Genomic DNA, 25,464 nt, shown 5'->3' with positions numbered 1-25,464 from the left:
ACTACACCTGTTGTATTCAGCGCATGTGACAAATACATTTTTATTTGGTTAACTTCACAAGCCTACTATGGCCTTGTAGAGTGAAGGAGAAGAACTCTTCAACCCAGATTAGAACCCAGATTAGAGGAACGATGGGTGTCCCATCATTTATTGTGTGCATGTGTGTGCATGCGTGTAAGCGTGTGTGTCTGCACGCTCGCCTGGAAAGAGTTGAGCCATCGGTGGTCTTGTACAGTCAAAATAATTATGGGCTGAAAACAACCCAATTTGGGTTATTTGGTATAGTGCCAGTTGGGTTGTGTGAATAATCCAACATGTTGGGTTGTTGAGAGTATTAATGACAATTTTAAAAGCTTCTATTAAAATCTATATACATCAGAATCAAACAACATTTGGACTGATCCTAGAGCCTTCTTAGACTCAATCCTGAAGCAATTATCAGCAGAAAAAATATTAGACACTCAAAATATTTGTGCGGAGAAAAGCACCAAATATGGCTTCCCCATAGAATTTTGTTTATCCTTCTGGGACAAAGTAGCGACCCTATTTACTCAAATGACAACACACGTCACTCAATTCAACGCATCCTAGTTCTATGTATCAAACATTTATCTCAGTTATATTAAAACCAGGAAGATCTTGAGAGTCCCCTGCAGATTACAGACCCTTCAGTTTAATAAATAGCGACAATAAAATAACAAAACTCATAAACAGAATGTCAAAAGTATTACCAGACTTGATTCATATTAAATAGAACATGGTTTATTAAAAATAGACACAAACAAATATAAGTTTCAGTATAATACATTATACTAAAAACAAGTTGTAGACGTATTTAAAAGGGCTGTTGATGCAGAAAAGCCTTTTGATCATCTTGAATGTTTTTTTTTCTCCAAATTTGGAAGCCTTCAACTTTCCAGCCAAAATAATACATTTCATAAAACTATACGTTTTGGATTTATTCCTTTTTGCGACAGTGTGCGGGTCCTACGCACCTGGAACAAACACTATTCAGTAGTAAGGGCCTTATCATTTAAAAATAATCTATAAATATCCAAAAGCAAATATTCTCACAAATAATACATTATGTGATGAATCTGCTTTAGAAAGGGGCACAAGACAGGGATGTTCTCTCCCCTCTCCTGTTTGCACTGGCAATTGAACCGCTTTCAGAATTAACCCTGGTTCAATTCCAGGCTGCATCACAACTGGCAGTGATTGGGAGTCCCATAGGGCGGCGCACAATTGGACCAGCATCGTCCGGATTAGGGTTTGGCCGTCATTGTAAATAAGAATTTGTTCTTAACATCTTTGGGATAGGGGGCGGTATTTTGATACTCAGGCCCAGAAGCTAGGATATGCATATAATTGGTAGATTTTAATCGAAAAATCTGATAATCGCATTGTTTGCTTTCGCCATAAAGCCTTTTTGAAATCTGACACGGCGGCTGGATTAACAACAAGTTAAGCTTTATTTTGATGTATTGCACTTGTGATTTCATGAAAGTTTAATATTTATAGTAATTTAATTTGAATTTGGCTAGCATCCCTAGCATCCCACTAATCCGCAAGAAGTTAACTGGCTTGCCTAGTTAAATTAAAAAAATAAACATAACAAGTATCAGTAAACATACACTTAAACTTATTTGCTGATGATCTTCTGATGTACCTGACTAATATTGAGAACTCAATGCCCCCCTTGTGAAGTTATGAAATTGTCCAAGGTGACATTTCTCCCATTGCCAACCTAAGGTCTCTGACACTCGCTCACCTTATAAGGGCACAAGAGAGAGAATAAAGTAGACGTCATCGGTCAAAATCGTGATTTATGACCCTATGTCCGGATGGCGCGTACATGCCCAAATAAGTGCATCCGGTCAGGACATCCTGGCGGGAAGGTGTCACGTGGTTAGGGCCATATAGTTGCATCCTGTCTGTCACGTGTTAGAGTGTGTGTTATTTTATATCTATATTGCATCTATTCCTTTGAAGTTGTCATGATGATTGATGTGTAGGGACCTCGTTGAACTGGGGGGTTGTGTTTGAACATTTTAAAGAGGATGGCCCCACACCCCACCTATTTTAATGCTCTTAGGGTTGTTGTCTATAAAGTAGGAATGTCCGGGGGGGATTGTGTTGGAGGCAGACGACTTATAAATAAGACCCAGAACAACACATGCGGCCCCAGAACACTAAACAAGATTTTAAAAATAAATATGGATTTTGGTAAAGCAGTGATGACCGTAACAACGGAAGCAGGACCGCAGCTGAAACATAGAGAGAAGGCCCAGTATAAAGCAACAATATACGATGCGCCAAAAAAGCGGTTTCTATGTGTGTATAGAACCCAAATACCGCCCGCAACTGCACTGAAAGATCAAGTGATGATGTCTAATGGACAGCACTGGGGGTATCAGTTTGATTACCCGGCCCGTAGAGGGAAACTCTATACCGTAGCCAAAGGTAGAGAATATACAGACCCGACTTTAGGAGTGGACTACGGGGTTGAAGACTGGTCGGTTTTTCACAAGGTTGTGTGTCCCGAACTGAGAGTTATCACAAAGGGGTATAGCTTGTTCACGGGCTACGAGACCTGTTGGGAAGGTACCCCAGACTCCTCAGGAAGAGTATTTCACAGGGTGAAAATACAGAGAAAGAATGGACTTCCTTGTGGATGCGTGGAGTTCTATATCAGCAACGAGGAAACCCGCAACCAAAACATTCGTGATGGTGGCCTGACTGGGGATTTCAGGTTGCGCATGTTTATTCCTTTAAAAAGTTGGGATCTAATGGAATTGAGAATGTTAGAGTTGTTGGACGTTCTTTTTGTACAGAGCCAACAGTGGCAGAGCATTGCTCGGCTAAGGAAGTGCATAATATATACGAATCCTGAGGATTATGATTCAAAGGAACCCCAAGAAGGGTCATCCTCAGAAGGGTCAGCCCCCGAAGAAAAGTAAGTACACGGCTGCGTTAACCAAAGGACTGGTTCAACAATAAAAGGAGGTCCCTTAAAGCCTCCGGTTCTTTATTTCAGCATATACCATGGATATTCCTACAACATACCAGGACTCCAATAAGTCATGGGGGCCAGACCCTAAGGACTCTATGCCTCGCAGCCAACCATTCTACTCCCCCCAGCCAAGACCCCCCACACCCCCTACATGTACACAGCCTGAGGATGTGTTTGATGGGGTGGTCAGTACTATTTTTGTGGACACCATCAAGGCCTCTGTAGCCACACTTTTAAACGTGGTGATTGAAGAGTATATACGTGAAAAATGCATCGGTTGTGAGATCAATCACCCCAGCCAGCGCCGGCATCCGTGTTTATACTACTTCTTCAACCATTTTGAGGAGCTGGTGAAAAGACTGTGGTCCTGCAGGTTTATACCTGCGCTGGTCAGAGTCTATGGGTCTTGTGCCGTCTATTCCCAAAGTTTACGGGGCAACCGAGGCTTTCCTACATGAACTGAAGGAGGCGATCTACATCCACGAGAAACTCAAAGAAATCCGACACACCCTGGTGGACGACAACAAATACAGGGAAGCTGTGGTGGATGATCTGATGACTTTCTGGCTCAACAAAACCCAAGAGAACGAGTGACAATACCTATTTGTTATTTAGATGTAAAGCAATGGGGAACTATATACATACGATACGAGAATAAATACGTTTTTCTTTTGAGAGAACTTACAAATGTGATGCATCAAATTATTGAAAATAAAGTGAACAATGTATCGTTCTACACAACCCATAATACATGGGCTAATGTAGAGCGTGTGCTAAAAATGGAGCAAATCATGAATCATGTACGACATACGGGCGAGAGTATACAATGGACACAACTGGTCTCCCGTCTTGTGGATGATTCTGAAGAACTAGAAACAACCTTGTCTAAGATTTTATTTTATTTGTTTGAAACACCGTTTAATTGTACCATGTATCATATTTGTTGTTTATATACTTATATAGCGGATGTGTGTGTTTTAAAAATTCAGCGACACAAGCCTGTAAATCTAAACCAAATATACAGGGTGTTGCATGCTTGGATTGTTGAGAAAACGAGGACAAGTTTCCTGCAACGAATGCTGAATTGCCTGTATACGTAATACTTGATGTTTGCAAAAATAAAAATACAAAATGAAAATGAAATGTTGTCGTTATTTGAAAGTGGCTCATTAACGTTATTGTACCTCAGAGAGGTAGGAAGGATGGCGGGGCAGATGTTGAAAAACGTGTATTACACCCCCTCTAACCCTGGGTCTTATGGGGGTAAGGAGCGTTTACAGAGAGCTATAGCCGAAGAAACAACAATTTCCAAGAAATAGAGTTTTTTCGACTCATCCCTTGTCCCAGTTTCAGGCGGATCTAGGTGACATGCAGGCCCTTGCAGATAAAAATGATGGGAATCGATACATGCTAACGGTTATAGATATTTTCTCTAAAATGGCATGTGTAAGGGTCTTAAAAAATAAGAGCGGGGCTGAGGTGACCAGGGCCTTTGACTCTATCTTGAAGGAAGGAGGAGTCCCCAAGAAAGTGCAGACTGATGGCGGGAAATCATTTTTTAATAATGCTTTTCAGAAACTCATGAAGAAGCACAATAATGTACATTTTGCCACAGGCTCGGATTTGAACGCTTCAGTTGTTGAACGATTTAACAGAACTCTGAAGGAGCGGATGTGGAGATATTTTACAGCTCACAACACGCATAGATATATCGATATAGTTCAAGATTTAGTAAAGGGTTACAACTACAGCTACCATAAGAGTATAAGGATGAAGCCCTCAGAGGTCTCTTCTGAAAACTCTTTTCAAGTCTTTAAAAGTCTGTATGGTTTGTTCCCCCTTCGCTGTAAGAAAAAAATGGATTTTAAATTCATAGTGGGGGACTTGGTACGTATATCCAAGTTGAGGGGTGTTTTCGACAAAAAATATGAGCAAGATTACAGAGATGAGTTGTTCACCGTTACCGAATGTCTACCGCGCATACCCCCTGACTACAAGTTAAAAGATTATGACGGGGAGCTTATAGCGGGATCGTTTTATGAGAAGGAACTACAGAAGGTACAGATGGGTAAAGACAAAGTCTTTCACGTGGAAGAGATTCTAGATCATAAGAGAGAAAGGGGTAAAAAATGAGTGTTGGTCCGTTGGAAAAACTGGCCCCAAAAGTTCAACAGTTGGGTTTTAGAGCACGATGTGGTGGAGGCATCGGGGGTTAACTTAAAACCTCAGGCATGATAAATACATCATTCGCGTGTACACAGGAGTGCATCATGGAACACAGCGGCTTCTACCTGACCCTCCCCAGTAATGCGTCAGCATATACAGTGGGGGGAAAAAGTATTTGATCCCCTGCTGATTTTGTACGTTTGCCCACTGACAATAAAAGAGCCAGTCTTCAAAAGAAAAGACATAGCCTACAACAGTCTGGGGGTTTTCTTCTGCCATTGCTAACTATAGCCGTGCCCTTCATCACCAGCCTTATTGCTGCCAGACGTGGGGGTTGATCACAGTGTGTGATGGCAAATAAAATGTACTTGGTGCCTCAACAAGAGTTGGATAGACTTAAAAAACAAATGCAGGGTCCTGAAAATATCAGACAAACAGCGGAAAATGATTTGGATACGGCCATGAAGGATATTTTGAACCGAAAAGGATTGAACCCCTATGATAAGGTCCAAAAATACACAAACCTCTTGCAAAGGTATTTGGCCTTAGTAAAACAAGGTGAGGGAGAGACCAACCATTTAACGCTTTCCCTACCGGAACCTTTAAAAGATGACACGCCTAGAGAGAGCCAAGCCCCTGTAATGCCTGTACCTGCGATCTTACCGGCTGAAGATCAAATGCGTGTTGAAGATAATGTTATGCATGACATGTTGACACATGTTCCGCCACGTAACAGGAAAAATGTTAGATACATTATGAACAAGATAAAAGACTCAAAGGGGACTGCTACTTGGAATGACCAAGGAGAGTTTATCCTTCAGGGTGCTGTAGTCAAGGGTTCACATATGCTTGACTTGCTTAAAAGTACCACAGCAGCCCACAAGGTTGCTGATGACCGAAGACCTCCAGGGTGGCGTCAGTTTCTTAAAGCCCTGGCAATCCTCAACATTCCCCTCTTGGGGGTACCCAACTATAAGATGTCCCAACAACCCCTCCCCCCTATGAAGGGGAGGATGATGACTCATTTACCCCCATGAACGCCTCCGGACCTTTTTCTAATCCCGATCTCTCGGGGTGGTTAGACTTTTGAATGACTTTTGAATTACTTTTGAATGACTATGATTAAATTCAATAAATTCTATTTGAAAAATTAAGCAAATTAACATTTGTGGCATTCTTGAAACGTTTGACGTGAGCATATGCCTTGATTACACGGTCTTAAAGGACACATATTTTAACACTTTTGATATTTTCTAACAAAACAAGCTACAACGGTATCATTACTTCTTAAATCATCATTATAAAGAGACATAACATCTTCAAAAGAAACTCCACGGGCTCTTTGGCATAGGTAGAATACACAGTGTTGACCACATGTAGTGGAAAGGTTATCTTGCACTTGGTTGATGCTGTAGTAGATCTTTGATCCGTTTTTGGTAAAAAAATATTTAACCTCTATGGGACCGGCGGGACGAATTCGTCCCACCTACGTAACAGCCACTTGCAGCCTGTGGCGCGATTTTCAAAATCTTAAAAATCCTATTACTTCAATTTCTCAAACATATGACTATTTTACAGCCATTTAAAGATAAGACTCTCGTTAATCTAACCACACTGTCCGATTTCAAAAAGGCTTTACAACGAAAGCAAAACATTAGATTATGTCAGCAGAGTACCAAGCCAGAAATAATCAGACACCCATTTTTCAAGCCAGCATATAATGTCACCAAAACCCAGAAGACAGCTAAATGCAGCACTCACCTTTGATGATCTTCATCAGATGACAACCCTAGGACATTATGTTATACAATACATGCATGTTTTGTTCAATCAAGTTCATATTTATATCAAAAAACAGCTTTTTACATTAGCATGTGACGTTCAGAACTAGCATACCCCCCGCAAACTTCCGGGGAATTCGCTAACATTTTACTAAATTACTCACGATAAACGTTCACAAAAAGCATAACAATTATTTTAAGAATTATAGATACAGACCTCCTCTATGCACTCGATATGTCCGATTTTAAAATAGCTTTTTGGTGAAAGCACATTTTGCAATATTCTAAGTACATAGCCCAGGCATCACGGCTCGCTATTTAGACACCCGGCAAGTTTAGCACTCACCATAATCATATTTACTATTATAAAAATGTCATTACCTTTTGTTGTCTTCGTCAGAATGCACACCCAGGACAGCTACTTCAATAACAAATGTTGGTTTGGTCCAAAATAATCCATCGTTATATCCGAATAGCGGCGTTTTGTTCGTGCGTTCCAGACACTATCCGAAATAGTAAAGAAGTGTCGCGCGCTTGGCGCAATTCCTGACAATAAAATTCAAAGTATTCCATTGCCGTACGTCGAAGCATGTCAACCGCTGTTTAAAATCAATTTTTACGTCATTTTTCTCGTAGAAAAGCGATAATATTCCGACAGGGAATCTCCTTTTCGGCAAACAGAGGAAAAAATCCCAAAGGCGGGGGCGGTCGGGGTCACGCGCATAAGCTAGTGTCTCTTGATGGGCCACTTGAGAAAGGCGATAATGTGTTTCAGCCTGGGGCTGGAATGACGACATTCTGTTTTTTCCCGGGCTATGAGAGCCTATGGAAGACGTGGGAAGTGTCACGTTAGAGCAGAGATCCTTAGTAAATGATAGAGATGGCAAAGAAGTTCCAGAAATGGTCAGACAGGCCACTTCCTGTAAAGGAATCTCTCAGGTTTTGACCTGCCATTTGAGTTCTGTTATACTCACAGACACCATTCAAACAGTTTTAGAAAATTTAGGGTGTTTTCTATCCATATGTAATAAGTATATGCATATTCTAGTTACTGAGTAGGAGTGGTAACCAGATTAAATCGGGTATGTTTTTTATCCAGCCGTGTCAATGCTGCCCCCTAGCCCTAACAGGTTAATAGATTTGGGAAAATGTGAAAAAAGTTGAGATTTTTCTTCCTCCTTCATCTTCTAGTGTCACAGCTATCCAATGTTCACCCGGCATGTGTTTAGGATGGGTATTGACAATAAACATGGCCGGCCGCTCAGGCCATTTCTCAATAGGTAATTCATCACAAGCCCACACTCCATAAAATTGTTTTCCAATCAAGCGGGTCATGAGCCCTTCCAACTCTTGGGTATTCATGTCTTTGCTCAACGATCCTTAATAATAATCCACTGAGACCTGTCGTCGGGCATTCACTTCCAAGATTGAATCAGAGCATGCATAAACAATCATGCTAACTGTACAGGCTAAAGGTGTACAGAAACGCATTTCCAGCCTGAGGTTACCTTGGGACACCACTGACAGATTTCATCATCAGGGGATAAATTGAAAGCATACAATGTGTAACCCTCTGCAAAATCATTTCTGTCAATAGGTAAAGAGAGATCTTTTAGATGCCTCCCGGTAGCCAGGAATAGATTGTAAAATTCTCGCACAGATATGTTGCTATTAAATTGAGGTTGGAAAGCCTTAGCAGGGACCTGACGTCCGTCCTGACAGAGAGCTACATACTCTGCATTGAAGTGTTGAAAATTAAATGGGTTTTTATGTAAGCTGCCCGTATTAGAGGCGTGATCAACCAAACCTATAACCACGTAGCGGGGTAAAGGGCCTAGAAAAAGGTTTTCTTGACTGCAGATTCTACTGCCCACAGGTATGCTAAAAGTTTTCATGGTAATTCTTTGGAGATGGTAAAGGGCATTTCCTTTCATCAAAGCCTGTGTGTGACCCAGACGAACTGCCGGAGATACAGACACTTTTTTAATAAAAAGCGTTGCCCCCAACCTTTTAAACTAAAGTCACCGTCTAGGGCAGACATCAGACAAAACTCATCCTTAGCCCTGGTTAATTTTAGACTTAAATCAACCGAATTTAAGAGTAAACGTTCTTGAAAGAAAATGTCAGAGTGTATAGGCTCTAGCAGATGAAACTCTCGAGATTCATCACAGTAGCGAGCACGTGCCTCCAGTCCTTTGTTTGCACCGGTGGAAGGGTCTATCGATTCCATAGAGACTCCTGCAGTATCCTTGCTAAACAGCCTGGCGCTGAATTGTGTCTTGAGAGTGTCTTCGGAGTAGTTGAGTAAACACTCCATGATGGCCCTATAGAAGTATGTGGCACTGCTTTGACTGATTAGGCGTTCACCCAAAGTCACATCCACTTGGGAAAAGATGGTGGCCAAGGGGTAATTAATGAGACTCACTTTGGCATCGTTTGCAATATTAGTACCATCTCTTTTGGTCACTTTTAGACGTAAATGCACCAATGCACCACATAACTGGACCTATCTATTGAATGTTGGGTTAAGGGGGCGGTGAAAAGATCGAGCTCTGTCTTTATAGCTTCAGAGGACATGTGGTGTAAAAGAGACATGTTGCTTGTTCTTTTAGAAAATACTTCCGAGTATTATTTTTGCTGTTTTTGGTCCAGACCTCCTAACTTTACCACGTCTTTGAGTTACTGAGTTTCTTTTAATGGTTAACCTCCGCTTTTTAGGGGCAGGCCTGCGCCTTATACCCGGAGGTCACTTTTTTGGTCTTCTAGACAACATCATAAGCCCCGAGCCTTCTTGATGCTCGGCATCTGGTGACTCCCTTCGGGTCAAAGCATTGGCTACAACCTCACTTACTATATTTTTAGCCGCTGATTTTAAATGGGTTTTGGCTATGCTGAGACCTCTCTTCATAAACGGTAAAACCATCCTAAAGAGGTTACGAAATATACCTCCTATCCCCGAACCGTACATGGTTGGGGATCCATGATAGCATTGTAACCCATTACCCATTTGATCAACACAGTATGAGACATAGCGGTTAGGGTCGAGATGGTGGTTGTGTTCCATAACCATTTTAATTTATTTGTATTATGTTTATAAAAAAAATAAAAAAATAAAAAAAAAATAATAATAATATATATATAAAATACTAATAATACATTATATATGTAGAGAGGCTTTGGAGGGCCTAAAGTGGAGTTTTACAATCGTTTTAACATAAGTAAATTAGATGTTTTTGTTCTGATCCGTTTTAAGCTCAACCAGAATGTTTTCAATATATTTCTTGCTTACAGGTACGTAGTGTGGCTTGTCGTAGGTGACAGTAACTATCCCTCCATCCTTTCCCTCTATATGAACTGTTCTCAGGAGGGGCACACAACTGTCTCCTACCCTCTGATATGATATGATGTCTGTATACACAAATATGTTGTAAAACCCTGCATGTATATCCGCAGGGAATGGGGCTAATTTATCTTTTACATACGTCCATTTATTGGGAACCAGCCCCGACATGTAGGCTAAATTACCTGTGGTCTTTAAACCCCTATCCGCAGCCCCTGAGATTTGTACACGTTTATGAATAGGGTTGTAGCTCAAGAGTATTTCCGTATTGTTCTGGGTTAGGAGTTCGTTCAACTCTGAGACGATCCTGTCGACGGTTCTATAGAACCCTTTTTTAATCTTTCTAAGTTTCGCAGGTTCCGATATCCTTTTGCATTAAAAATACAGGTCCTTATCCTTGATATTATACCAACTCTGCGGGTATGTAATCTCGGTGAGACCTACTTCCGACGCCTCGGATAACTCTATAGGCTTTGCAAAATTGGTTGTATAATTCGAACTCTGGTTATTGCGATATATACAGTGGGGGAAAAAAGTATTTGATCCCCTGCTGATTTTGTACGTTTGCCCACTGACAAAGAAAGGATCAGTCTATAATTTTAATGGTAGGTTTATTTGAACAGTGAGAGACAGAATAACAACAAAAATATCCAGAAAAACTCATGCCAGAAATGTTATAAATTGATTTGCATTTTAATGAGGGAAATAAATATTTGACCCCCTCTAAATCAGAAAGATTTCTGGCTCCCAGGTGTCTTTAATACAGGTAACGAGCTGAGCTTAGAGGAACACTCTAAAAGGTAGTGCTCCTAACCGCAGCTTGTTACCTGTAAAAAAGACACCTGTCCACAGAAGCAATCAATCAATCAGATTCCAAACTCTCCACCATGGCCAAGACCAAAGAGTTCTCCAAGGATGTCAGGGACAAGATTGTAGACCTACACAAGGCAGGAATGGGCTGCAAGACCATCGCCAAGCAGCTTGGTGAGAAGGTGACAACATTTGGTGCGATTATTCGCAAATGGAAGAAACACAAAAGAACTGTCAATATCCCTCGGCCTGGGGCTCCATGCAAGATCTCACCTCGTGGAGTTGCAATGATCATGAGAACGGTGAGGAATCTTTTATTGGCAAAGAGTTTGATCGCGGCCTTTTGTCTCTTAAATTTTTTTCATTGAGTGGAATGCGCCCTTTGAGAAGATTCAAAGCAATCTCACATAGGGATAATATGAGATCTGAAGAACAGTGACCCAAGATGGCCTTCCGTTCTTTAGCTGTAGCCCCAACTAGGCTTCTCAAGAGGGGCAGGTTTCTTTTTAAACGCAGAGACATAGCGGTTACTTTTTAGGAATGTACGCAGCTGGCCACTCCCACGGGAACAGGCCGGTTCGGAGCCTCAGGTGTTCTGGAGTATTTGCTTTTAAATCCACAATTAAATAAGAAAATGGCGCTTTGGTAACGTCTTCATAGCTCTCCATAAAGTAGGATTTCCTTGCAGGGTACATCTGCTGAGCTAGAGTGTTAATTTGTAGTTTGTCTCTAGGGTTTTTGAACAAAACCATGTAATTGGCATTCAAACTAATGGTACGGCTATTTTTACCTTGGTGAAACACATTCTGCACCAAGTAAAGCACGGACAGGTTTCTATGATGAGTATATTGGGTAAAAGCTCTTGCAATTTCAGGGTGTTCGCTACCTGCAAATAGCATATCGTCCAAAACCAGCAGATTGTTTTTATGAGGAGGTAAAAGTTCATCATCAGACATTGATTCAGGTATTCCTTCAACAAACTTGATTTTTATTTTCTTCATCAGTTCATCATACAAAGGCTGATAACACAAATAACACCACACAATATTGTCAGGCTTCTGAGATTCAGAATTCTCTAAACTCCTTTTTACAAAACAAGTCTTACCACTGTTGGAGGGGCCTGCGATAAAGGCCGAAAATGGTAGTTGCAACCGGGGGTCAAAACCTTCTACAGCAGCCATTATATCTTAAGCTTTAAGACACACTGGGGCTTGTAGCATAACTCAGTAGCCAAAGGGCAATGTGGTCCCGTTAGGTAAAAGCAGTCTCTTGTCATAGACACCCTGAATCTTTTAGTAAGTGGTGCATTCCTGAGATGGAAGCCCTTTTTATCCCTAACAATGTTTTTTTGTAGGAGCTCAAAATCTCAAAGTCACTATTCCGATCGTTTATGAACCCCTCGACCAAGCGTGTGATTGATTCCAAGTTTACACGCGGGACATTGTTCTACGCCAGAAGGATAGATCCTGACAGTACTGCCGCTCAAGTAAATCCACCATTCGTTTGTGTAGCAAGACATTTCTGGATTTTAGAGCCCTGGAAAAGGCAGTAATAAACCTAGCTTGTTCTATTTCAGGTTTGGGTGTTTCTACATAAGAATTGGAGGAATCAAGAAGGTTGGCCAATTCGCAGAGGAGCAAGTTGTCTACCTCGGGAATGTCATTTAAAACGGTGAAATCATCCGGTTTCGTTGTTTTATTGGGAATGTCCGGCGCACCGAAATCCTCCGCGTGCTCTCGGGGTGTATGGTCTTCTGTGCCGTTATACGCCTGGGAGGAGTCTGAAAGAAAATAATATATACAAAAAATAGATTATTTAACATTGAAATATCTTAGGTAAAAAAATGTCAAATACATTTCAGACATAATACTATATATTAACAATACATAATTAAATTACCTCAGCTTTTTTGACGCGGGCTGTTCTGACGAATCGCGGAAACCGTGGGCTCTAGACTTTTTTCACCAGGCCTTCCAGATTCTGCCAGGAATGTCTCGATGGAGTCTGAAAAAACATTATTTGTCATTGTTTTAACATATTCATAACATAACATATTCATAACATATTCAATCATATTCAATTATAATAAAATATGTATTACTAATAACATATATGGCTTCATACCTTGTCCATGTAGCGCCGTTTCTTGAAGCAGTAACTTTTCGGGCCGGGGTGATTCTGCGCAATGCACTTGCGCACAAGTTGTGCGTTACTTGTTTGGGTCTGAAATATGGAGCTTGGTTCCTGGGGGAGTTAGGGTAAAGCCGTTCGTACAGAACGGGAGAATAGCATCTATGTCATCATTCAGAGTACTTGAAGCATCCGTGATCCTTTTTTGTTTGTCTGTCAGCTGTAAACACAAAAATAGCTTTTAATATAGGGTTCACACTTTTTTGTTTTTAATGTGTAAACATTCTTATGGATTTTATTATTGGCCTTACGTCGACAATAGTGTGATGGGGACTGGCTGCACGCGTTTTGCTCCACTGAAACCCACTCTAACGAAGGCTGTTCCCAATCATCTATTCCCCGGAGCAGCTGTGTAAAGGACTGAGATCCTGCAAACGTTAAACTAATACTAACAGGTATTTATACACATTATATACATATACACATTTTTAAAATATAAGAATATGTGCATTTGACATATTATCAAAAAAAATCGTTGTCCACCCGTTTTAGAATATCGATATAAAATTTTAATATCCTTACAATTCCCTGAAAATACCTCTCCAAATCTAATATATTATTTTCACTAACTCACCTTCAGAAAGCTCCATTAGGACGGATTCACAGATGATGTTTTAGCTGTTCTGGGCTGATAACTCTTCGGGGCTGTTGGCCTGATGTCTGGAGTTGCGCTTTAGTCTGTCGTACAGAATGGCTAGTATCTGTTTCCCTAGCCTCGCTCCGAGGTCGTGTCTCTAACGAGAAATATTCTGTAATGAGTTTACAGAGCGGGGTTTCCGTTTTTTCGGGCGACATCCTGTATGCAAAAATGGTCATATAAAGTAACCCCGAATGTCTAGAGACCCAAAAACCACAGGCGGGTGTCTCGACATATTCTGTCTGCCGGTATTGCATTTATGCTTCATAGCACCACTTGGGGGTGTCCGTTGTAAATTTATATCCCGGGGTGGGGGACCGTTAGTATATGCGCTGATTAGAAATAACAAATGTTTTAAACTGTAGGAGGTTGTCTAGACATGCTATATTCTGCCTGGGCTTTTTTGACTTTTTAGCCCCCACGTCCTTGGGGGTGAGATAAATACGCATTTGAAAGGCTTGTGCGGTAATAAAATCGAAAGTGCCCAAGCCCCATTGAAGAGACGCACACAATCCTAAACAAACTCACACACACTTTTTCTGGTTTCAAAAGCCACCCATGCAGAGACACACCCCCCACCCCCTTTTTTGTTTTGAAACACACACACCTACACTCCCACACATGCACACACACACCCCGCGCACGCACACGTCTTTCAGGAATCCTTTTGTCTCCGGGACAGGCTTGTGGATGGCTCAAAAATGGAGAGCCCCTTCGTTAAAGGTGAGATACAGCTTTAAAACCATTTATTTAATTCATAATATTTAGTACAGACCTTTTTAAACATGCAATAATTACTTAAACATTTTTACTGCGCAATATTGAAACAGGCAATAATGTTTTTTATGTATAAACAATGTTTGTATAGCAGGTAAGCCACCATTACCTGGCACATGTAATGTAGGAAAGACATGTTGTTGTAGGAAAGACTATTCGTATAAAATAAGACATTGCATTTCTCCGCGACAGACCGGGGCGAGAGAGAAATTACAGATTCCCGTTCGTTAAGGGGTGAGATATAGCATTAATACACTTTCTTTAATTGTAAATCTTTAGTACAGACCTTTTAATAATTAACCTGTTGGGGGTAGGGGGCAGTATTGACACGGACGGATAAAAAACGTACCCGATTTAATCTGGTTACTACTCCTGCCCAGTAACTAGAATATGCATATAATTATTGGCTTTGGATAGAAAACACCCTAAAGTTTCTAAAACTGTTTGAATGGTGTCTGTGAGTATAACAGAACTCATATGGCAGGCAAAAACCTGAGAAGATTCCTTACAGGAAGTGCCCTCTCTGACAAGATCTTGTTCTTCTTGTCTCTGTTTATTGAAGACTGAGGATCTTTGCTGTAACGTGACACTTCCTACGGCTCCCATAGGCTCTCAGAGCCCGGGAAAAACCTGAATGATATCGAGGCAGCCCCAGGCTGAAACACATTTGCGCTTTTGGCAAGTGGCCGATCAGAGGACAATGGGCTTAGGCACGTGTACGAGTCGACTCCATGCTTTATTTTCTTTCGTCTTTTTACCTAAACGCAGATTCCCGGTCGGAATATTATCGCTTTTTTACGAGAAAAATGGCATAAAAATTGATTTTAAACAGCGGTTGACATGCTTCGAAGTACGGTAATGGAATATTTAGAAATCTTTTGTCACGAAATGCGCCATGCTCGTGACCCTTATTTACACTTCGGATAGTGTCTTGAACGCACGAACAAAACGCCGCTATTTGGATATAACAATGGATTATTTTGAACCAAACCAACATTTGTTATTGAAGTAGCAGTCCTGGGAGTGCATTCTGACGAAGAACACCAAAGGTAATCAAACTTTTGTAATAGTAAATCGGAGTTTGGTCAGGGCTAAACTTGGTGGGTGTCTAAATAGCTAGCGTGATGGCTGGGCTATCTGCTCAGAATATTGCAGAATATTGCAAAATATTTTAAAATCGGACACCTCGATTGCACAGCCATCAGCCATTCTGTATCTATAATTCTTAAAATAGTTATGTTTTTTGTGAACGTTTATCGTGAGTAATTTAGTAAATTCACCGGAGGTTTGCGGGGGGTATGCTAGTTCTGAACGTCACATGCTAATGTAAAAAGCTGGTTTTTGATATAAATATTAACTTGATTGAACAAAACATGCATGTATTGTATAACATAATGCCCTAGGTGTGTCATCTGATGAAGATCAAAGGTTAGTGCTGCATTTAGCTGTCTTCTGGGTTTTTGTGACATTATATGCTAGCTTGAAAAATGGGTGTCTGATTATTTCTGGCTGGGTACTCTGCTGACATAATCTAATGTTTTGCTTTCGTTGTAAAGCCTTTTTGAAATCGGACAGTGTGGTTAGATTAACGAGAGTCTTGTCTTTAAAATGGTGTAAAATAGTCATATGTTTGAGAAATTGAAGTAATAGCATTTCTAAGGTATTTGAATATCGCGCCACAGGATTCCACTGGCTGTTACGTAGGTGGGATGATTTCGTCCCACTGGCCCTAGAGAAGTTAATACAAAACATTTTTACTGTTCCTTTCTTACAGATAAAGGCCCCCAGGTTATTAGGTTGTTACTGACCCCACCCACTGTCTGTTTCCAATTCTCCCGCGTCAAGACTCCGTAAGTTTTCACTCCATGGTGTCACAGGCCGGCTCATAGCCTGTGGCAAAAATGTGAGGACATCAACAACCGGTATAGGCCAATTCAAAAAGTTTTTTATTATAAAACAAAACTATTAATTCTAAACAAAGAAAAAGGAATGAGGTGTGGAAATGTCATAATGTAGGGTGTATGTAGGGTGCATGGATGCGTGAATATGTGTGTGTAAACATGACTGAGTGGAAACTAAATAAACCAACAAAGGAACAAACAAAACAGGATCATACCTGGAGGAGCAGGGAGAGAGAGAGCAAGCCAAGCAAAAAAGAGGTTAGTGGAGCAGTTTGTTAAATACCCTGAGCCTAGGTGGCTCCAATCACACCAGCTCCAATCACTAACGACCCTCCACTGCCTGTAGGAGGATCCGCCCCTGCACTGCAGAGGAGGAGCCATGACAATGGATAGATCAAACGTCTTGCATGTAGAGTCTGTGTATGTCTTAAGGATAGAAGCGTCCAGCGACGTAATTGTTTACGATTTTGGAAAAGACTGTCCAGCTTATTCATCAGGGTTATGAATATAGGGTAATCCCTCCATTTAAAGCTAAACACAGGCATAAAAAAGTTGATATCCTTGCAGGCTTTGGAAAATACATATGAACTGACAGACTTCGTCGCATTTGTACTATCAAATTGTTCACATGCTAAAATTGTCACTTTGGAGTCGGGGCTATTAACCATTGAAGAGATCCTTATGGCTTTCAAATCATTGCGCCCACCCACAAGCTCTTCCAATGCATAGCCTGGCACGGTTGTACCACTCAGGGCCTGTTCAGTTTGACAGAGTGCTAGCCGTATCTTAAGCCATTCTCTCATACGCAGCGCAGGAGAAAAACTCCCGGGTTTTGCTTGAGAAAGGGGGCTGGGGCCGCTGTCTGTGAAAATCTTCACAGTTGAATCCTCAGGTTTGAATATGTAAGTCATATGGCCATCACTGGTATCCAAAAACGCTTTAAAACATTCTGGGGCCTCACCCAAAAGATCCTTGATGCTTTTATCATTGGGTTCGTGACAAAAGGCGCATAGTACCCCGAGAATTGGCCTAGGAGACATAATTTTCTGTTTAATTTATTTTTAAAATCTTGTTTAGTGTTCTGGGGCCGCATGTGTTGTTCTGGGTCTTATTTATAAGTCGTCTGCCTCCAACACAATCCCCCCCGGACATTCCTACTTTATAGACAACAACCCTAAGAGCAATAAAATAGGTGGGGTGTGGGGCCATCCTCTTTGAAATGTTCAAACACAACCCCCCAGTTCAACGAGGTCCCTACACATCAATCATCATGACAACTTCAATCGGAATAGATGTAATATAGATATAAAATAACACACACTCTACCACGTGACAGAACAGGATGCAACTATATGGTCCTAACCACGTGACACCTTCCCGCTAGGATGTCCTGACCGGATGCCCTTATTTGGGCATGTACGCGCCATCTGGACATAGGGTCATAGATCACGATTTTGACCGATGCCGTCTACTTTATTCTCTCTCACAAGGCCAGACACAGATGGAGACACGGGTGGCAGATGGTTTGAGTCTATGATATTTATAATATTCCAAAAGGGTAGGCAAGAGAATGGTCGTGGACAGGCAAAAGGTCAAAACCAGTTCAGAGTCCAGGAGGTACAGTGTGGCAGGCAGGCTCGAGGTCAGGGCAGGCAGAACGATCAGGCAGGTGGGTAGAGTCCAGAAACAGGCAAGGGTCAAAACTTGGATGACTAGAAAAAGAGAATAGAAAAAGGCGGAGTATGGGAAAAACACACTGGTTGACAAGACGAACTTGCACAGAGAGACAGGAAACACACTGGTTGACAAGATGAACTGGCACAGAGAGACAGGAAACACAGGTATAAATACAATAAGGAAAATAAGTGACACCTGGAGAGGTTGGAGACAATCACAAGGACAGGTGAAACAGATCAGGGCGTGACAGTACCCCCCTCCTCTGGGGATGCCACCTGGCATCCTACCTGGGTGCATACCTGGCTGACCGGGTGTAGGTGGTGAAAACCGGAGATGAGGGCCAGGTCCAGGATGTCTTTAGCAGGAACCCAGCACCTCTCCTCCGGGCCATAACCCTTCCAGTCAACCAGGTACTGGAAACCCCTGCCCCGTGGTTGAACCCTCAGGAGTAATCTCACCGTATACGCTGGCTGGCCATCAATGACACGGGGGGAGGGATGGGCCTAGAAAACAGAAGACAAAGGACTGTGAGACAAGGGCTTAATCCTGGACACATGAAAAGTAGGGTGAACACGGAGAGTACGAGGCAACAGCAGTGGGACTAGTTACTCTAGAGATGGGAAACGGACCAATGAAACTGGGGGACAGTTTGCGGGGCTCTACCCAAAGAGGCAGGTCCCGAGTGGACAACCATACCCTCTGCACGACAGCGAGGAGTCCGGTGGCGGTCCGCTTGTCAACGATACCTGGAGGTGGTCTTGAGAAGAGCCGCCCGAGCTCTTCTCCAGGTACGCCGACAGTGGCGGACGAACATCTGGCCTGAAGGTATGTTGACCTCAACTTCTTGCTCTGGTAAGAGTGGGGTCTGATCCCCTTTGAATGCACCATGGGGTGATAGTCCAGTAGCCAAGCAGGGGAGAGTGTTCCTGGCATATTCCACCCAGACCAGTTGCTGACTCCAGGTGGTGGGGTTACTGTCAACAAGACACCGGAGTGCCGTCTCCATATTTTGATTGGCTCGCTCCAACTGGCCGTTAGATTGGGGATGAAACCCAGGTGACAGGCTGGCTGAGGACCAGATAAGAGTGCAAAATGCCTTCCAGAATTGTGAAGAGAACTGAGGTCCCGGGTCCGAGACAATGTCAACCGGGAGTCCATGGATTCGGAAGACGTGCTGTACCATAAGCTGGGCCGTCTCCTTGGTTGAAGGTAACTTCAGAAGAGGGATGAAATGGGCGGCCTTGGAGAGTCAGTCAACCACCGTCAAGATGGTGGTGTTGCCATCTGACAGAGGAAGCCCAGTGACAAAATCGAGGGAAATATGGGAACAGGGGCGATGAGGGACAGAGAGTGGCTGTAGGAGGCCAGATGGAGCTTAACGTGGAGTCTTGCTTTGCGCTCACACCATGTATGCGGCGTTGACGAAGGAAAGCCAGAGTTCAAAAAGTACCAGAATGACAGGTAAGCCTAGAAGAGTGAGCCCATTCCAGGTCCTGAGACCGGACCGAATCAGGAACGAACAGCCGGTTAGCCTGCCCCCCCCCCAGGGTCCGACTGGGAACACTGTGCCTTGCGGACCAGAGCCTCAATTCCCCAAACAACAGAAGCCGCCAAACAAGAGGCAGGGAGGATGGTCTCAGATTCAGAGGGAGTGGCAGTGGAACTGTACTAACGGGATAGAGTGTCCGGCTTCACGTTTTTTGACCCTGGGCGGTAGGAGATGGTGAAATTGAACCTGGTAAATATCAGAGCCCAACGAGCTTGCCTTGGGTTGAGGTGCTTGGCAGTGCGGAGGTATTCTAAATTCTTATGATCCGTCCATACCAGAAATGGATGTTCAGGCCCGTCCAGCCAATGTCTCCACTCCTCCTCTGCTAGCAGTTCCCAGTTCCCAACATCATAGTTCCCCTCCACAGAGTTGAGACGATGGGATATGAAGGCACAGGGATGACGCTTTTGGTCCTGGACGGGTCGCTGGGAAAGAATGGCCCCTACTCCCACATAGGAAGCATCCACCTCCACCACAAACTAACGAGTTGGTTCCTAATGGATGAGAATGGGAGCAGTAGTAAATTGCTGCTTTAGATCCTCAAAAGCATTGTCCGCTGCTGGAGACCATGTGAATGGTACCTTGGGAGAGGTGAGTGCAGAGAGGGGAGCCGCCAGGTTGCTGTAGCCCCGAATGAAATGGTGGTAGAAATGTAAAAAACCCAGAAACCGTTGTAGCTGCACCCTGTACGTGGGCTGGGGCCAATCCACCACCGCTCTCACCTTCCCCGGATCTATCTGTACATTCCCCTCAGCAATAATGTATCCCAGAAAGGAGATATTGGAGCAGTGGAACTCACACTTCTCAGCCTTTACAAACAACTGATTCTCCAAGAGGCGCTGAAGGACCTGTCGAACATGGAGAATGTGTTCCTGGGCAGAACGAGTGATAATCAGCGTAGACAAAAACAAAACAATTAAACATGTCCCAGAGCACATCGTTGAACAGAGCTTGGAAGACAGCAGGAGTGTTGGTGAGTCCAAACAGTATAACCAGGTACTCATAGTGTCCACTGGCAGTGTTGAAAGCTGTCTTCCACTCGTCTCCTTCGTGTATCCGCACAAGGTGGTAGGCATTCCGAAGGTCCAGTTTGGAAAAGATAGTAGCCCCCTGGAGAGGTTCGAAAGCTGAGGAGAGGAGTGGTAGAGGGTACCGATTTTTACGTAATATAATTGAGGCCCCGGTAAGCAATTCATGGACGCAGGGTCTTGTCCTTCTCCCCCACAAAGAAGAATCTTGCGCCAGCAGGAGAGGCAGAAGGGCGAATGCTCCCAACAGCCAGTGAGTTCTCGATGTACTCCTCCATGGCCTTGGTCTCAGGACCAGACAGGGAATATAGCCAGCCTCGAGGCGTTGTGGTGCCCGGAAGGAGGTCAATAGCACAAATGTAAGGATGATGTGGAGGAAGGGAGGTAGCACGAGCCTTGCTAAAAATCTCCAGGAGGTCATGATATTCCGCGGGCACAGCAGAGAGATCCGAGGCCGTACTTAATCCTGGAGACAGACATTTCGGAGATGGCTGTGCCGCCTTTACCCAGTGTGAATGGCAAAATGAGCTCCAACCCAGAATGGAACCCTTAGTCCAGTCAATATCTGGGTTGTGTTTTTGGAGCCACCCAAAGCAGGTATGTGGGGGGACTCAATGAGGAGGAGCTGAATTGACTCAATGTGGTTTCCAGATACCCGCATATTAATGGGAACTGTGCTGTGCGTGACTCTACCAATGAAGCGTCCGTCCAGTGCCCTGGCATCCATAGGAACAGAGAGAAGTTGAGTAGGGATACTTAGTTCTGATACCAGGGTAGCGTCCATGAAACTCAATTGCCCCAGAGTCAATAAGCACCTGGTGAGACTTAGCCTCTATGGGCTAGGTGGGACGCTTGCGTCCCACCTACGTAACAGCCACTGGCAGCCTGTGGCGCGATTTTCAAAACGTTAAAAATCCTATTACTTCAATTTCTCAAACATATGACTATTTTACAGCTATTTAAAGACAAGACTCTCGTTAATCTAACCACACTGTCCGATTTCAAAAAGGCTTTACAACGAAAGCAAAACATTAGATTATGTCAGCAGAGTACCAAGCCAGAAATAATCAGACACCCATTTTTCAAGCCAGCATATAATGTCACCAAAACCCAGAAGACAGCTAAATGCAGCACTCACCTTTGATGATCTTCATCAGATGACAACCCTAGGACATTATGTTATACAATACATGCATGTTTTGTTCAATCAAGTTCATATTTATATCAAAAACCAGCTTTTTACATTAGCATGTGACGTTCAGAACTAGCATACCCCCCGCAAACTTCCGGGGAATTCGCTAACATTTTACTAAATTACTCACGATAAACGTTCACAAAAAGCATAACAATTATTTTAAGAATTATAGATACAGACCTCCTCTATGCACTCGATATGTCCGATTTTAAAATAGCTTTTTGGTGAAAGCACATTTTGCAATATTCTAAGTACATAGCCCAGGCATCACGGGCTCGCTATTTAGACACCCGGCAAGTTTAGCACTCACCATAATCATATTTACTATTATAAAAGTTTGATTACCTTTTGTTGTCTTCGTCAGAATGCACACCCAGGACTGCTACTTCAATAACAAATGTTGGTTTGGTCCAAAATAATCCATCGTTATATCCGAATAGCGGCGTTTTGTTCGTGCGTTCCAGACACTATCCGAAATAGTAAAAAAGTGTCGCGCGCATGGCGCAATTCGTGACAATAAAATTCTAAATATTCCATTACCGTACTTCGAAGCATGTCAACCGCTGTTTAAAATCAATTTTTACGACATTTTTCTCGTAGAAAAGCGATAATATTCCGACAGGGAATCTCCTTTTCGGCAAACAGAGGAAAAAATCCCAAAGGCGGGGGCGGTCGGGTCACGCGCCTAAGCCCAGTGTCCCTTGATCGGCCACTTGAGAAAGGCGATAATGTGTTTCAGCCTGGGGCTGGAATGACGACATTCTGTTTTTTCCCGGGCTCTGAGCGCCTATGGACGACGTGGGAAGTGTCACGTTAGAGCAGAGATCCTTAGTAAATGATAGAGATGGAAAAGAAGTTCAAGAAATGGTCAGACAGGCCACTTCCTGTAAAGGAATCTCTCAGGTTTTGACCTGCCATTTGAGTTCTGTTATACTCACAGACACCATTCAAACAGTTTTAGAAAATGTAGGGTGTTTTCTATCCATATGTAATAAGTATATGCATATTCTAGTTACTGGGTAGGAGTGGTAACCAGATTAAATCGGGTATGTTTTTTATCCAGCCGTGTCAATACTGCCCCCTAGCCCTAACAGGTTAGACTGGTCTCCCCACAGCAAGCTCACATAAAAAGGAGATTGGGTAATGGGACTTAGAGGATTCCCAGTCAGACTCACCAGAGTGCTTGTACCTACTAAGGCTTCAGGTCTCATAACTGGGCACGTGGCTATGTAATTCCCTATAGCTCCACAATACAGACAACAATTGGAGCTTAGCCTGCGGTAACATTCCCTAGGCGATAACCTAGCGCTTTCCAGTTGCATAGGTTCTGGTGTATCAGGCTCACCCGTCATCGATGATTCTTGAGGAAGCTCGGGTGTCTTCGGCTCCTCTGAAAAAACCTTTGGGGACTTCTGGATTTCTTCGAAGATGAGCAAGCCACTGCGGATGAATGACTGTGACCCAGGCCAGACCTCCTCTCACTCCTGTGTTCCCTTAGCCATCCATCAATTCTAATGTTGAGGGCGATGAGGGAATCGAAGTCCACCTGTAACTCCCGAGTAGCTAGCTCATCCTTTATCACCTCAAATAGTCCATGAAGGAAGGTATCGAAAAGGGACTCCGGATTCCAGGCACTCTCGGCAGCCAACGTGCGAAAGTCAACAGCGTAGACTGCCACACTATGGGAGTCTTAATGTAATTCAAGAAGTTTACTGGCCGCCTCTCTCCCGGATACCGGAGAATCGAACACCTTCCTCACCTCTGCCATGTGAAGTAGTGACGCACGACATACACCTAGTTTCCTGAAACTAGTCACAAATTTGCTTGAGATCATTTTACTGCAACATTGCTTGCTCACTGCATCCAAGTTTCTTGAACGGTGTTTCAAAGAGCTGTCAGTCAATGCGAGCTCATGAATATTAGCTCCCTGCCCATAGCCTGTTTTTTCAAACTTCTTAGTAATCAACCATGGGACAAAAAGTACTTTTTCTCACATTTTTAGCATTTCTATCCCCCAAAAATATAATGGGTGATATTTTAGTCACTTAAAAGTATATTTTACATGGGAATCAGAATGACTATTTGGAACCTTTAGCATATGATGCCAATGCAACAGAACAGATTAACTCTCACTGGTGGCCAGAAATAACTATCTGAAAGCCACGTCCCTACTCAGTCTTCTTTCTGACCCACTGGGTCATATCTCAATAACCCAGCATCAATAACAGCAGTTTTTAAAGAAAACAACCTAACTAATTGACCCAATGTCTGCAACCCATCAGTTGGATCATCCAAGCAACCCAGGATTTTTTTTAAAGTGTATACACTCTTCAAACTGCATGATAAATAATTTTCCACTCAGTGACAATAAGGAGCATTTCCAACTGAACATCAACACTATAAGACTTCAACAACGTCTGATCATTAAATGTCACTCAAGATATCTTCACTCTGTCAATGTGGTAGAGAAAGTGAAGGTTCTATTATCAAAATACTGTAGATTGCTTGAGAGGATTCAAACTCATCTGTCTAAGATTAATGCAGTCAACTCAATGATTATAGTCCGATAGGGAAATGTAGTTTGCAGTCAGGATGACATACAACCCTACATTCAATAGTAGGCATACAGACACTTCTGTAGGTACAGTATACTGTAAGCAAGGGTGTCCTACTGTCCTCATGGAGAGCTACGCTCCTGCAGCATTTTCTTACACACCTGATTCTATTAATCAACAAGGTCCTTGAAACTTTGATTGTGAGAATCAGGTGTGTTTGTGCAGAGCTGGATCAAAAGCCTGCAAAAACAGTAACTCTCCTGGAGGAGGGTCGACCCCCGCTGACACATAATATTCTACAGCCTGCAGTGGATGAGTTCTGTAGTGATACTGTAGATACAACTATTTTCATGTATCATTATTGGATAATATCAGCGCTCGTTGACTATATAAACCCTATAAAAGTTATAATGTCTAGTCTACTGTAGTTGTACTCTGTATTGACAGTCTAACATTATTGGCTGAGAGCAGCGATGGCTGAGAGATGTGTAACTCTAACAGGACAGCAGGTGTTGAGAGAGACGTCACGCCACAACTGAAAAGGAAACATCTCCTTGACAATGGAGAACAGCTGGTGGTGGGGTGTGACACCTGGGTGCCTGCCTAGCGACGTGCCTTCTCTCTCAGGTACAAACTTAAATCAGGGTTCGACAGCTAAATCACCGGTGGTACCGTAAACGTTAGCATTAGCGACAGAGCCAGCATCTGTCACAAATCACCACGGTTACAAGAAAGTTATAGATTTTTAAAGGAGGAATGATAAAAAAAAGAAATTCTTTATCTGCGCACCTGTCCCTTACTCCTTTTACAAGGTCACATACATAATCAGGGATACTTCCCTCACT

Source organism: Salmo salar, chromosome 21, assembly GCF_965601325.2.
Source record: "Salmo salar chromosome 21, fSalSal1, whole genome shotgun sequence".
NCBI lineage: Eukaryota > Metazoa > Chordata > Actinopteri > Salmoniformes > Salmonidae > Salmo > Salmo salar.
The sequence above is the reverse complement of the archived record's forward strand: the minus strand, read 5'-3'. Positions refer to the sequence as shown.